Source organism: Coffea arabica, chromosome 1c, assembly GCF_036785885.1.
Source record: "Coffea arabica cultivar ET-39 chromosome 1c, Coffea Arabica ET-39 HiFi, whole genome shotgun sequence".
NCBI lineage: Eukaryota > Viridiplantae > Streptophyta > Magnoliopsida > Gentianales > Rubiaceae > Coffea > Coffea arabica.
This window is the reverse complement of record NC_092310.1, coordinates 41,079,571-41,092,703: the sequence shown is the minus strand read 5'-3', so window position 1 is coordinate 41,092,703 and position 13,133 is coordinate 41,079,571.

Here is a 13,133-nt window from a genome sequence, read left to right as displayed (position 1 = left end):
TCTTGCAGCTCGTAGTCTCTATTTCTTCACAATACTCATCAAACTTGGCCCATCTAGAAGAAGATGTAGAATTTTTCCCTTATTTTCTAAACCACAGGTTTAGACTTCATTTGTTTTTCCATCTCCACTTGTTGCCACATACTTTTCATAGAGTTTAAATATGACTCTCTTCACCTTGAAGTTTTTTTTTTCTACCTGATAAAATGGATACATCTAAGGGAAAGTGAACTCCACAACTCTCATTTTTTGTCTCAGATCTAAAATAGCAGCAATAGCCATTAATAGATTGCATTTGCCCTAATATTTTTCAAACTTGGCCTTCATCCTTCGCATCATGGCCCAGATAAAACCATCTTCATCATCGACTCAAGAATCTAAAACGCTCTTAATATGTACAACCTCTTGGAGAAACAATTGTTTGTGGGATATTCACTCCTAGAGATGACATTTGTGGCTATTCAAAACTTCTCCAAGATAGAGCACAACTTTTTTGCTTTATCCCAATCCTTGGAAGAGGGACAAAAATCATATTGTGGCTCTCCATTCTGGAAACAAGGAAAAACGTCTTTGAATTTGAGAGCAGGGCTTAGCATTTCAAAGGTGGGATTCCATCTTGTCCAACAATCATATAGCAGTTTCTTCCTCGAGATTTGGAGCTATTCTGCAATCTTGGCAAATAACAACAATCTACTTTCTAAGCGATTAAAAAACTCCACGCTTTCCCTAATGCTATTAACAATATCCATGATCTCAGAAAAGGCCATCTTGAAAAGGTTCAAGATGTGTGCATAGTATCGGACATGGAATAGTTTGCCTCCACATAATATGTAACACCCCTACTTCTCCCTAAGGCGAACTAGAGGGTATCCGCGGGACGCCTACCCAACTCTTGTTAGGACTCACTACAATCCACAGTTCAAAAGTTCGAAATATTTCAAATAACTTCAACATATAATTAAAGTACTCCAAAATATTGCATGCTCACAATTAGTTTGCTTTCAAGCTTAATACAATCCAAAAGAATATGTACCACAACCATCCGTTATAATACAACTTAAGATCTTCAAAAGAAAACAATCTTAGTACTATTTGCGAGCACTCTCGGTCTTGAACCTTGTTAAGGAAAACAAAAACGTGGAATGAGCTACACAACCCAGTGAGGTTTCAAGACACTCTAGTAGTTCTAATAAATCAAGTAATTTAAACATACCACATGTATGGTTCCAGGTTGCATATTTGGCACATTAACATGAGATAGTTATCATTGTATGAGTAATTTGAGTATAACACAAGCATGATTCAAGGTTGCATCTTGGCACAATAGCATGATACAGTTATTAGTATGCAAAAATAAACACACATTGAAGGATACGGTATTCCAGTGGAACCATTTCGGTCAACTGCACCTTATAACTTCAGGTCCTCTCGGTTTGTCTGGCCATCACCTAATCCCTCTAGTGGTAGTACTCGAGTATACCGAAACGGTGTCCCAGGGTTCCAACCTACCCGACCGACTCTAGTCCTGACTCGAGTAGGTTAGTAACCAAGAGCAGGACCCAATTCAGCTTAGATCTCACAACATGCACAAATAATCAAGTAAATCGGTGAACAGTAAAAATTATTATTTTAGTAGGTCGAGTGAGATAAAGTACATACTCGCCTTAAAACGGTGGATAATTTCATATGAGCAATTATCAGTAACACTTAACACTTAAACACGAAAGCAATATGCGGTAATTTCATATGAACATGTAAGTTACGATAATCAAGTAATCAAGTAGTTAAATAATTAAGTAAGCACGTAATCAAGTAAATCGGTAAACAGTAAGTAATCACAGTAAACGGTAAACGATAATCGGTAAACGGTAGTAGTTCATAGGAGCAATTATCGGTAGCACTTAACTGTTAAACACATAATGACCATGGAGTGAACATGTCATAAAACTATTCAAGTCACGTACTCCTCTATGGAACACTTACCTATTCAAAACAAATGAGTAAGTGCTCAAACAAATGTTTAGGTGTTCGCTTCGAGTTCCTCTTGAAAGTCCCCTTGAGCGCCTAAGCAAATAATAATTAACTTTACTTACAATCATGCATTTATCAAAAAAGGATGCACACTCAATTAGACTAAATCAAAGTCTTTAAAGAGAGGTTCAATTCTCTCAACTCGAGATTTAAGAGTGAAGTTTTAATGTCCGAAGAAAGACAAGCATCTTCCATGAAATCGAGTTCAAAACGTTCAATCTATATCGAGAAAAGAAGTCAAGTTCTCGAAATTGCATTTTCTAAAAAATTGTCAAAATTCAGCTTTATGTGTCACACTTTTAAAAATCATATCTTGCACTCAATAAGTCCAAAAATGAAAAACTTGGTACCGTTGGAATTAGTTCAGAAGTACTAAAAGTTTCTAGAAGACACTTTTCCATGATTCTAAAAGGAAGACACTCAAAATTCAGCTCAAACTTGCTGATTTGGACTTCCCAGACAGATTCGGGTTGATTTTTGGCAAACTTTGAAAATTCGGCAAAATTCACAGAATATGAACTAACCTCTAAAATTTTAAAGTCAATTAGAGTTACAATCAAAGTTTAAAATATAACAAACGGAACAAGAATCGGAGTTTTGAGCTCCAAGATATAGCAGCTCAAAGTTGCTGAAAATTTCGCACTGAACAAGGATTTTCCAGATTTGAAAAATAAATTTTGAGACTTCAGTTGGGCATCGAAATAGATTTGGAATAGCACCAAATTTGGTAGCATTACCCTAACACATAAGATTTATTCCTTTGTCAAATTTCATGCAAAAATTCGTACAGAAATTCAGTTAACAAAGCCACTAAAGTTCCAAGAATTTCCAAGGCAAATCTGCCTTGTACTTCCATTTTCCGTTTTTCCAACTTTTGGCCAATGAAATCATTTCAAATCTGGTCCATTTATAAAGGAAAGGTCTAAGAAACATCCAATACACATTTGGTAGGTGATGACATCAAAAGTTTCAAAATAATAGGTCATTTAAAATTCGCTGCCAAAGCACCTCTGTACACGTTTTCCAGCTTTGAAATCATTTCAAAATTCAACTTTTAGCCAACCAAATTAAGTGATTTTTGGTGAAAACTTTGCACACAACCTATACAATATATCTACATCAAAATCAAGGCAATTTAACCACAAAAAAATTGCACCAAGGGTTCGGTAAAAACAGGGCAGATTCGGCCCTTCAACATGCATTACTTCCTTTGATTTTCTTTTCACTCTTTCAACTTAAATCCACTAGATTAACACTTAATCAACACAAATAACATCCAAACTCATTAAATCAGATCATCAAATCCATTGTGAGATTTCATAGAGCCCACTCACATTGTTTTCAACAGTCCAAAGCTACCCACATGAAGCTACAAGCTTCTAAGTGTAATCTAACTGACAAAAGCTAAGATTCAAGGGTTAGATCATTTGCTACCTTCTTAGATGTTCAAGACCAGAATTTCGGCCACTAAGAAGCTCCAAGAAACCGTGGAAATGGTGCGCCTTTCCTAGTCCAAGTGAATCTCCAAGTGATTTGCAAGTTGGATGCAAAATTTGAGGTGATTTGGAGTAAGATTTGAGGTAGAAATGAACAGTTTTCTTTCCTTTCTTTTTTTCTTGTTTTTGGCTGGCACTTGAGATGAGAGAAAAGAGAGTTCCAGCCGGCACTTGAGGTGAGAAGAGAAGGGTTTTGATCTGGTGTGATGCTTCCTTGAGAAGCTTATGAATTTGTGGCCCAAAATTACTCCAAAAATCAACTAGGAATAGTGCATGTACTTGCGCGATTCGTGCTCGTTTCCTCTCGGATTTGTTTCACTTGTGCACTAAACCTCTAATGCACTTCCATTGATATTATTATTATTCACTCTTAATAGTCTAAAATAAAGGTTTAAAGTCCCTCAATTAATCGCGCGCACGAAAACGCATACTTCCGATTTGTGAACGATAAAGCGAAATATCTAAAGAATTTTTGTAACGATGATATAACTAACTAATACTAGGGTAAATAATCATGAAAATAACTATTTTAGAAATAAAAATATGAGTTCTCATATGAGTCTAGTATTAATTCCTCAAATCTCCAATTAATTTGTACCAGCGCGTCTTTCGGAAAACTTTCGACGCGCGCACGGTATAAGCTTAATTTAAACTTACTCACATCTAATCTTTCAATTAACTTTTCTTAATCTACTATTGATCATTCTTAATTCTCCAAGACTAATGTACTCTCGGATCGAACATAGCCTCAAAAAACGTGTACTCCTTATTTCTCGCTAAACGAGGCCTAAAAAAATTAATTTTACTAACGAGACATGTTAAAAATATAATGGAGACATTATTCCATGTAAATAAGTTTAAAATGATTGAAATAAATTATTCAGAGAAAACGGGTGAGTAAATAATTAATTAAACTAGAAAAATAAAATAAAATTAAGAAAATTCGGGTCCTCACATAATAGCTTCTTTGATTTGTTGAAATCATCCCTCAAAAGTCTAATTGCCACATCATTCGTTGATGCATTTTCAACCAAAATTTTGTGAATTTTATGCTCGAAACCTCACTCATTCAGACACTTGAAAAATGAAGCTACAATCTCAACCCCTCTATGAAGTGGTTTTATGTTCATGAAATTGAGCACTTTTTTTTTGCAGCTTCCAATCTGAATCGATCTAATGACTGGTGATGACCATATACTCAATCTTTTGACTTTTCGATTTTCAAAGATCAGTTGTGATGCTTACTTTTTTCACTTTGCTCAACTTGTTCTTTAGCTTGTTCTTCTCAAGCTTATATACTTGCAGATAGTCATTTTTGGCTACTCCCCTAGTGATCTTTTGCCATTCGGGCATACCACATCTTTGCGTGATATTGAAATCTTCTTCCTCTAATATGGTGAAAGGATGATTGTGCATGACAAACCAATGTGCACTGCTTCTCTCATTTTCTCCACATCAAACTTGTTGGTATGTAAAACTGGAATAGTTGGAAATGCCTTATCAATTGGCTGGGAATTCAATTGTGTATTTTGCACAGCCTAAGATTTATTTTGCTCTATGGACATGAGTTTCATTGCCTTAGAATGCTAGTAGTTTGCTTTGATTTATCCAGGGAAAGTTTTTTCCTGCAGTGAGTGCAAATGGCATAATACTTGCCATTTTCCTCGAATTCATTGAAGTCATCCCAAGCTTCGGATGTTTTACTTCATTTTGGAATATGGAATTCATCTTCTTCATTCTACTAATTCTCATCTCCGTGTGCATGTTGCTAGTCTGTACTAACAGTAACAAGTTCATATACATTTCTTGAAGGAGTAGTTTGTGTGGTTTGATTAATCCTTTTGTTTCCTGGATTTGATGTTGTCTGATTGGAAATGCTTGCTGGACTGTCTAACATTAATGGGGTCGATGAATCACCAGTGGACGCCCATGGAATAAAAGAAATTTTAGGTGGACTCATGCTTTCAGTTTCCAAAACCAAAAAGGGAGAAAAAAATAAGCTTCTAAAAGACTAATCTTAATCCTAATTCCTAAGTGCAAATAGGTATTAGAACACTCCAGAAGAGCACTCGTTCACTCAATGTGGTCAATGAATCACCAACTTACAATTTACATTTTCAAACATTTCAAAATTGTAATAAACATACAGTCCAAAACACTCCTGCTTTAGTCTACATGTTCTAACTTAGGCCATCACATATACAATTCTTCCCACCTACCACATATTTCATATTCCACATTAAAACTCCTGTCAAACTCAAAAAGCATATCCTTTGTAAGACAACAATAATTAAAATTTGCAATGGCTACATACACTTTCCATATTTTAAGGCTCTCTTGTAGCATTTACAATAAAAAGAAACATTCTCCTAGAAGCATATACTTATCATGTCTAGAAAAATCAAAATTGCAAAGAAAAATCAAGAAGCTTATAGTTTACCCAAAAACAAAAGTTTGTGGTAGAAATGGTGATGCTCGCTGGTTGCAATTGCTTGACCCTGTGGCACAGCACTACTAGTACTTTGCATTGTCTTCACTTTTACTTCAACGGCTCTTCTTCAATTACAAATTTTTTTCAGATAAAATTAGGGGTTCCTATATTGTTATCCATTCACCAAAATTTAACTAATTTTAGTTAAACTACATGTCAATTGAAAGTACAGAGAAGGATTTGGGGTTTTACCCTGCGAATGGCGTGATTCAACGAAGATGAAAGCAAGAGAAGACAGGCGGACCGATGAAACGGTTTTTCGATAGAGGCAATGATTATTGTCTTCATATGAGGAGACTGGTGGAAACTAGAGCGCACATCTTGAATGAAGAAGAGAGAGACAAAAATCAAAGTAATGTGGCCAGAGATGAAGAGGTCATTGTGGAAGCCGGAGATGGACGCTAGCAGTGAGGGAAGGAAACGAAAGAGATTCTTTGTGATTTTTTTACTAAATTTTGGCACATTACTTTTTTAGTTTTTACAGTAATATACATTTCAAAGTAATTCTTATATAATTACAATATACCTTTTTGCCATTTAAGAATTTTACAAAGCATACAAGACATTGTGTAAATTATCTAAATTATAAACCCTTATTGGTCATTTCATAATTATAATTAATATATTATATAAATAATAATAAATACTCAAGCTATTCGACGAGCACAAAACAATGCTCGAACTAATTTTTTTTTGTCTAGTAACTTGAGTTCGAGTTCGAACTCAGACAACCGAAATCCGAACCGAGTGTTTGACTGAGTCGTTTGAGAACTATTTGCGAGCGGCTCAACTCATCATCAGGCCTAGTATTATCACAAAATATGGGAACATATTCAAATTTTAAATGAAAATCAAGCAAAGTATGTTTCGATCCATAACAATCTAGCACAACATATACCAGCGGCAATATATTTGACTTCCACTGTAAACAAAAAAAATAGCACCTTACTTTTACTAAATCAAAAAATCAAACAATCACCAAGAAAATGACATGTTCTACTAATACTTTTTCTATCTATTCTATATCAGGCAAAGTCAGGAACTAAAAAATCAATCAAATTGAAATTCTTAAATTTAGAATACCACAAGTCATAATTGAGACTCTTTAGGGTGTGATTGAAATCTAACACACAAGTAAATTACAAACATAATATTCGGTCTATTTGTGATTAAATAAAGTAAATTATCAATTATATCTCTATAGGAGTTTTCATCTATTTTGGTACCTTTTCCATTCTTGTCAAGTTTGGTTGAAGTGCACATTGGAATCCTTACTTGCTTTGAGTTTTCCATGCCAAACCTCTTGAGAAGTTCCTCTGTGTACTTCGCTTGGTTGATGAAAGTCCTTTCTTGAGTTTGGTGAATTTGCAACTCAAGGAAGAAGTTCATCTCCTCTATCATGCTCATCTCAAACTCCTTTTGCATATTGTTAGAAAACTCCTTGTATAAATACTCATTAGTGGCACCAAAGATAATATCATCCAGATAAAATTGAATAATTTGAAGATCATTCATGAAAAATTTTGTAAAAAGAGTGTGTCTACATCTCCTCTTTTAAAACCATTTTCAATGAAAAAAATCATTTAATCTTCTATACGCTTGCTTCAAGCCAAATGAAAACTTTGAAAGTTTAAAAACGTGATTTGAAAATTTTTCATTTTCAAAATCGGGGAGTTGTTAAATAAAAACTTTTTGATCAATAAAGCCATTTAAAAAGCACTTTGAACATTCATTTGAAACAAGTTAAGACCTTTAAAGCAAGTATAAGTAAGAAATATTCTAATGAATTCCAATCTAGTTGTGGAAGCAAATGTTTCATCAAAATCAATTCCTTTTTCTTAAGCATACCCTTTAACAACTAATCTAGCCTTATTTCTCACAATCTCACTCTTATCATCCAATTTATTTCTAAAAATCTATTTAGTTCCAATTACCAGATGATCTAAAGGCCTTTCTACTAAAATTCAAATATTATTTCTTTCAAATTTAGTTCAATTTGTCTTGCATGGTTAGAATTCAATTTTTATCCTTTAAAATCTCATTCATATTTTTAGATTCAAATGAAGAAATCAAAACTAAATTATCGAGTAAAGTTCTAGTAGTAGAACAAGTTTTTACTCTCTCAAATGGATCACCTATTATAACCTCTTTTGGATGATTTTGTACAAATTTTCAAGGTTTTGGAAGTTCCTTGGGGCCTCATCATCTTTCTTCTCTTCTCATTCTTCCACACTTTGAGAAGTGCTTCCTTTTAATGGATTTTCTTCATCTTGGATGGTCAACTTCTCAAGATCATATTGCAAATTTACATTATCATCTTTACAAACATTCTTTGTGACAACGTCATTAGATTCATCAAATGTAACATGGATAGTTTCTTCAATCACAAGAGTTCTTCTATTGCAAATTTTATAAATGCTTTTATCACTAGAATAATCTAAAAGAAATACTTTTATCTGTTTTCTTATCAAATTTGCCAAGATATTCATTGATGTTTAAAATAGAACATTTGCAATCAAATACTTTAAAATAACCAACAATTGACTTTTACCAAATAAAGTTCATAAGAAGTTTTATTCAAATGGCTACACAAAGATGGCCTTATTTACCTTCATGTATGCATGTTCCAAGACAACTTTGGGAAGATGCTAAGCAAGTTCTCAAATAACAAATTTATAAACGAGGTCACACTACAAGAAAGAAGAGATTGACAAAGAAATTCAATCTTCAGGCCCAAAAACCTCACAAAGGTATCATTTCTCACATTAGGCCAACTCCATACTAGAAACATCGATTGCATCAATTAATACAAAATTGCCAAATATCAAGGTAACAGTGTACAAGACATTAGAAATGATTGTTACATAATTTTGATATTACAGACAAAAAAGTAAATGAGGTAACAACTATCACCAAACATCCCACCATACCTAAATTTAGCATTGTCCTCAATGATGTAAAGGAATTAACGAATGAGAAAACTCTCCTGAGAAACCGTAAATAGGTATGGTGAACATCGATGTGAACATGCAAACTGGAAAACCAAAAAAAATAAAACAAAATAACATCATAAGCTACCAAATCAGATGTTAGAAAACTACACCCCCAAAAATCCCAAAAACAAAAGAGTGAAAACCTGGTGAGCCCTTAAACTATTGCCGTTGTGAACTTTTGGCCACTCATCTAAAATTTGTTTCCGATTGGCCCTTAAACAATTAAAAATACATACTTTGAGGACTTCCGATGACTTTAAGCACAAATCTAACTGGATTTAAAGGGCATTTTTGTCCGTTCATGTTTGAATCCTCGGGACCAGCAACTAAAACAATATGAGCATCCTTTTATCACCAACTGCATCTTCTTCTTCTGTAAAAGAAAGAAAAATTAGGTTTTGTTACACGTATAACATTGGAAACAACGAGGTGAAAGATGCCAAGATCAAATCCAATACCTCCAATGTGTGGCTGCGGATTGAGCACCATTGTGAAAACGTCATGGACTCTACAGAATCCAGGTCGAAGATATGCGGAATGCCTGCTTGCTCAAGTAATGGATAGGAGTAATTTATTGAAGTTGTTAGTAATTGCTGTCAATAATTGCTATTTGTTATGAAATTGGGTTAGGGATGCAAGTATTGGAAATGGATAGATGAAGAAATGTGTCTGTGTTTAGTGGAGATTATACCTGAGTTGCTTCGGCGAATCAATCAAATGGAGAAACAGCTCAAAAATGCTAAAGAGTTTGCACAAAAGTGGGAGTGCAAAGCAGCAAAATTGCAGACAAAGGTTCAAAGGTTGGAAATTATGGTGCAACGACATGCATCAAGGGAAAGAAAGTTTGTTGTAGCTCTTGCAATCACCTACAGCTTTGTGTTAGCAGGATTTGCAGCCTGGGTGGTTGGAAATTTAGGGAATAGTGATCTATTGCAATTATCCTAGAAGGATGTATTATAAGCAAAGGAATGAAGAAAGTGGAACTGGAATGTAATGTACAAATATAGTTCGGGAGTGAATGGAAAAGCATATTTTGCTTTAATTGGACACAGAACGTATTGTGTTGTTGGTTAGATTTAATAGTCGCATTATATTGGTTTATTCTATTTTTGTGAGCAATGTACAGTTGGTGGAAAGGCATGTTTAACGTGTTCTTATGTAAAACTAGAATAGTGTAAAATTGGAAATAAAAATGATAGAGCACAGGGAAACCAAAGACCTTTTTGTGACGCCCCCACTTCTCCCTAAGGCGAACCAAAGGGTATCAGCGGGACGCCTGCCCAACTCTCGCTAGGACTCACTACGAGATGAATTCAAATTATGGATAATCAATCGATACTAAAAGTCGAAAATATAAAGAAAGGGTCGCTTCCTTAAAAATATACAAGTCTTACATCACAAGCTACCAAAAGTACATCAGCATTCCCCAAAATATACAATCTCCACAAGTCGTCTAAAATTTTACATTCAAAACCCTAAACAAAAGTTCATCAAGTTGGCTTCTCCATAATTCTTTCCATTTCAGCTCCTGTTAAGGAAAACAAAGCTAATGGAATCAGTTAATGCTCAGTGAGGTCAAGAAAAACATGCAACCACATAGTTCAAATAGCAATAGCACTTATACGAGAAATAAAGTTTTAACATTCAAGTAATTCACAATTTGAAATAAAACACATTCAATAAGGATACAGGAGCTCTCATGAACTAGTATCCACTTGCTTTGCCGAGTCTCGATTATATACCTCCACGTAATGACACTTCGTCAATCGAATAGGTATATTTAGTCTGTAGAACACTGCTTTACTTCACGAATGCCGTTCACCGTTACACCCCCTGTTCCGGGCCCACTCATCATTTAGAAGGCGATACTACTTGAGTATGCCGAACGAGATCTCTCAAATAGATCAAGCTTTACGAATATCTCATGGTTCACCAAGCTTCTCGACCAAGCCCATACCGGCTCGAGTCACAAGGTTAGCCTATGAGTTTGGGCGTCCCCCGAATACGAATATAAGTTGATGAGACAACGCTCTAATCTACGATCACAAATATGATTTACAACCACATCACTTCACAAGAGTCGAATATCAATTCACATAGCGAATTTCGATCATAATTTCATGTAAAAGAGAATGAGTGCGATAAAGTACGCACTCGTCTCGGCAATTCAAATTTACATAATTCACAAGAAGCAATTCACGTATTTAATAACAAATCATGCACTTGACACTTACCAAGTCAAAAGGTAAGTAAGTGAGCAAGTAAGCTTTTAGGCGTCTGTTCCGAGATTCTCTTGAGGATCCCCTTGAGCGCTTGAGCAAATAACGAGTAATTTTCACTCACAACCATGCATTAACCAAGAAAGAATGTACAGTTGTTTAGATTAAGTCAAAGTCTTAAAAGAGAACCTTAATTTTTTGAAAAGTGAGCAGTTAAAGTCCCAAGAGAGACTTGCCTCTTTCATGAAATCGAGTTTAAAACGGCCTATCGATATCAAAAGAAAGTGACAAGTTATTAAAAACTCGTTTCATGAGAAATCGGGAAATTTCAGGTTTAAGCGACAAAATTGAAAAAATCAAATCTTGAGTTTAACATGTCTAAAAATGGAAAACTTTATACCATTGGAATCTAGGTTCAGAGTATTAAAAGTTCCTAAAGACACTTTTCCAAGACTCTAAACGGAAAGCACTCATTTTTCAGCTCAAAATTTCAATTCCATGAAGACGGATTTGAACCAGTCTTGGTTTTCCAGCAATCTTTGGAAATTCGGCGTAATTCACAGAAAGTGAATCAGCTCTTGAAATTCGGAACACAATAAGAGTTCCAAACAAGATTTCAAACACGACAAACAGAACCAAATTCGGAGTTTTGAGCATCAACATATAACAGTTTAAAGTCGGTTGATTTTCACTACTTAAACAGTGAAATTCCAGATTTGAAGAGCAATCTTTGGTGTACTATTCGAGTATTAAAACGGTCTTGAAATTATACCAAATTTGGTACACTTAAGCTTCCATATGTGGACTATCTCTCTATCAAATTATAGGCAAAAAATCACGTGGGAAGGCAGTTAACACAACGACTAAAATTCATGAAATTTTCAAAGCAAATCTGCCAACCCACTCTTCCTTTCTTTCCAAAAGTTTGGTACAATGAAATCAGCCCCAAATCGATCCACTTTTGAAACCAAGGTTCTAGAAACATTTAATAAGCATTTGATAGGTAATTGGCATCAAAACTTTCGAAACAAATCATTCCAAAACAAACTTGACCATTCGGCTAGCAAGAAGGGAAAAACTTTCCAGTTTCCAGCTTTGTTGCACTTTCAAAATTAGACCACATCTCACTCAATATAAGTTCAAATTAAGAATGGTTTACGGTGTTGTAAACTAGGTTCAAAATGCTTCATTAGAAAGAGTCATTCCCAAAATCAGTTGACAAGTGAGAGAAAATTAAGCCACAAGATGCAGCTTCTCCATTCCTTTCGGATAGACAGTCACAACAAGACAGTCAATTTTGCTGAATCACTACAGTTCATTCAGTTCGAACTAGTAAGTGATTTTTATACCGTTAGAAAGCTATAAATATCTAGTTTCAAATGCCGTAAACGGCACTCAATTTTTACTTTTGTACAAAGAGATATATTCAGACAAATAACTACTATTTGGCCACACAGATCACCTATTCCAGATTTCTTTCTTTTTCGAAAACCTTAGTTTTGAGCAACCAAACGATTATTGCAAGACACATTCTACACACAGTATATAACATATAACCATCAATTTCACAGCCAAACAAGCATCAAAATTTTGAATTAAAATTGAGCAACAATGGATAGATTTTTCGGCCAGCACACTAACCAAAATTTTCCAACTTTCTCTCATTTTTCTAACCGCAATCCTCTCATATAACACATAAACACAACAATCAAGCATTTTAATCCTCAAGGTAGCTACCTATAATCCATGTCAAGACCGCTAGCCTAAAAATTAAAGTGAGAAATGAAATTCCTCAAGTCTCCTAGCCTATTTTTTGCTTAGGGTTTCAAACCCATGCAAAACTAACCATGATTCTTGAAGAAAATGGAAAGACTAGAAGAGTTAAAGGTTTACCTCTAACCCTAGA